The sequence below is a fragment of the Nomia melanderi genome, chromosome 12, assembly GCF_051020985.1.
Source record: "Nomia melanderi isolate GNS246 chromosome 12, iyNomMela1, whole genome shotgun sequence".
NCBI lineage: Eukaryota > Metazoa > Arthropoda > Insecta > Hymenoptera > Halictidae > Nomia > Nomia melanderi.
The window spans coordinates 12,649,739-12,653,061 of record NC_135010.1 but is presented as its reverse complement, the minus strand read 5'-3'; positions in this window follow the sequence as shown (position 1 = coordinate 12,653,061).

Sequence of the window (3,323 nt, the reverse complement as noted above, 5' to 3'; positions counted from 1 at the left end):
CGTAGCGTGGCTGCTGGACCGGTGCCACCGTTTTACACCGAAGTCTCCCCGTTCGCGTAAATATATCGGGACGCGGGGCCGCTAAACGCTGCTAGAGCTGGCACCGCTCGGCGGGCCGGAGGAGCTACTCGTCTTTTGAACGAGACGATATCGTTGTCATCGACATCTTTCTTCGACGCGCCACGAATCATCGTCTTAATCCCCGGTGAGGTTTTCACGAGTTACACCGGGACGTTTCAGGGGCAACGGATCGTTCGGGAGAGTCTTTGTTCGGGTTCATTCATCTTGATCGATGTTGAGCAGACCGACGCCTCTGCGGGACCGTATCGGTACCGTTTTCGTCGATTAATTATGGGATCACTATTATTATCGATGACACCGCTCGAGTGGACCCTCCAGAGGTTACGTAACGCCATCGTCGACCTCGTTGAATGCTGGGCGGATTCGTCGCATCCGATTCGTCTTATCTATGCTCTACTTGTGGATGATCGTTATTTAGCTGGTGACGATGCTGCTACCGATTAACCTTTTGTGGACGTTGCGTTTTGAGGACGTTCATTTTTGAAGGCTAAGCGAAATGATTGACTGGAGCAAGTAGCACGTTTCGTTTTTTATTAACACTAGGTTTACATTTATTGTACACTTCGTTCTATTATTCCTAGAAGAATTGATGCTCGTTATTTAGATTGTGGAAACTGGAGATTTGATAGTAGGTAATTGTTCCGTAAACATAGTGTCACGCGTTCCGTAAACCTAATGTTAACTAGTTGACATAGTTTAGCTTCTGTTGAAGGTTTTGTATATTTCGAAGAATCTTTATTAAGGGATAACAGTCAATTTTCTTGATGTAGGTGTTTTGTAGATTGAGGCAAAGAAATTTTGTTACGAAGCAAGTAAACTGCAAAGGCACAAGGAATAAGAACTATCGAGCGAAATTCACGCGGAAGTGTAAATAAAATACGACGAACGTCTACTTTAACACTTTGACTGCCAAGCGAACACTCGTCAAAACTCCCATGTACTCGAAACAGTTTTCTTCATTAACCAGAAACTAAGAAATCAAGATTCTTGGTAACAACTGCTCTACTATCTTTCTCATATCTCATCTAAAAAAATTCGGTTCCTTCGACACGTTACGAAGAAAATTCGTATTCAAGTTCACGTGAAGAATAGCGTCGCCCAAATTTCGGTGACGTGGCAGTCGAAGTGTTAATCGCGCGTCCCGGCGATCGCGTCTCTCGCGGCTATTAATTCGAGTGCGCGCCTCACGGTTAGCCCCACGGCGCGGCGCGTCATTCATAAAAACGGAATGGACGGTTCAACGAAAGTAAGAATCGCCCTCGTCAGCGGCGAGAGACGGGGATTCCTTTATTGGCGAGGAGGAAAAGAGTACGCCGGGGGAAAAAAACGTCGGATGCCAGAAAGGTGAACCATTCAGGCTGGAAGTTACACAGTCGTAAAACTAAATCCAGCAAGGTGTAATTATATGCGGACTGTTGCCGACTTATATTTGCATCTGTATTATATCCACGTTGCATCACCGCTTACAACTCGCTTCCCACGTGCGCGCGGTCGCGTACGGGCGTGGGCCACCGCTCCGCTGGCCGAGCACGCGAAAACTTCGACTTCTCCGCTCGTTCCGACGGTTTTTTCCTTCGCCCGGCGACTAGGAGGAACGCCGCGCGATTTACTAAATCGAGAGTGCACGCCGGGCTGCCTACGCGACCCGCGGTGGCTTGGATCCTTGGGAACGTGGAAAAATGAATTCTCCTTGCCGCAGTCTTGAGCAGTATTATCCTTCGTTCGTTGCTTATCGTGATAGAGTATCTTGTATCAAAGAACAGCGACACAGCACGGTAAACCTGTGGAACTCTAGAATTCTGGAGTAGTGGAACAGAATAGTAAAATTGTAAGATAGTAAGATTCTGAGATTGCCAAATAGAAGAATCATGAAAGATTGTAAAATCGTCAAATGGAGTCGAGGTAACAAAGACCGAGCCATTTAAACACGAAATATATTTATTACAAAATCGTAGGGTTTAACCCTCTTTGGCCGAATTTTTGTCCGCAAGTATAACAAAATCCATGCAGTACAAAATTAATAAATATCCACATATGAATACGAATTAACAATATATTCAATAGTTTCCATAATTTCATCAAACGAATATATTTCCTGAATTTCAAGTTACAATGACAAATCACGCCTGGGCGTATAAAAGTTGCAGTTAATTACTTTCATTACTTCTTTCGATTACTTCATTCTATTCACCACTTTAAGTGCAAAATGAAATAAATCAACAAGATGCCAATATACTGATATGACTTCAAAGTTACATGGGCCCACAGAGGGTTGAAAATGAAAAAAAAATGCAACGCACGCCGTGGCGACCGCGCGGAATGCAGCCAAGAAAGAAGAAGAGAGAGAGAGAGAGAGAAGTTCTCCCGCGTATCTCAACAATTCATTGAAATAATTTATTGGGACCGCCGTTGCCGCGCGCCAACCTGCTTTTCATCCGGATGGAAAAATGCCCGCACACCTACGGCGCGTATCGCCGCCCGTGCCCGCTCTCCCGGTCGGAATGATCTCATTCGAGATATCGGGGACCGATATCTCGGTATGCCGGGTGAAAACAACCATAAGCAGGTTGATGGAGCTGCGGACGCTTCCTCCCGTTGGGCGTAACGTTCATTAAGCGGGCATTTTTACGCCATCTCCGTCCGTGTAATTAGCAGTACCCTCGATTATTCATTGTTGACGAGCGTCCCGGGTCCGCTGCAACTCGAAAACGAATGTTTCCTTCTTCGGTCAGCGATTGTTGGTCGTTAACCCTTCGCAGGGCGGAATTCCTGCGACCCGAAATGAAATTTCGGAAGAGTTATCGGAGATACGCGAAGAATATTAGAGTTTGAAATTGGATGAACCGTGTTTCTCATCGATTTCTGATGTTTCTTCAGCTGTATCGTAGATTGTGGAGCACGAAGAGGGGGAAAAGAGTACAATGTTCGAATAACGAGGATCCGAGTAACGCGAGATTCGATCCGATCGCGAGATTACACGGAACCGAGGAGCGCAAGGCAGAGGCGACGCACGGTTTAAGAGTGATCGCCGCGAGGATATCCTAAAACGGTGTCCGACGATCTCGGCGAGCTCGCAACTCCGCTTTCTTTTTTCCCATCACGTATCGATCAGCCGCTCGAATGAAAGTAGTGAATCGGGACCGCGTTCCAGCGGGTCCGAGAAACCGGCGGGGCCTGGAACAATCGTAAGATCCATCGGAGTGTCTCCGCCCAAGTCTCCGCACCTTCCGACGCTGAAGAAA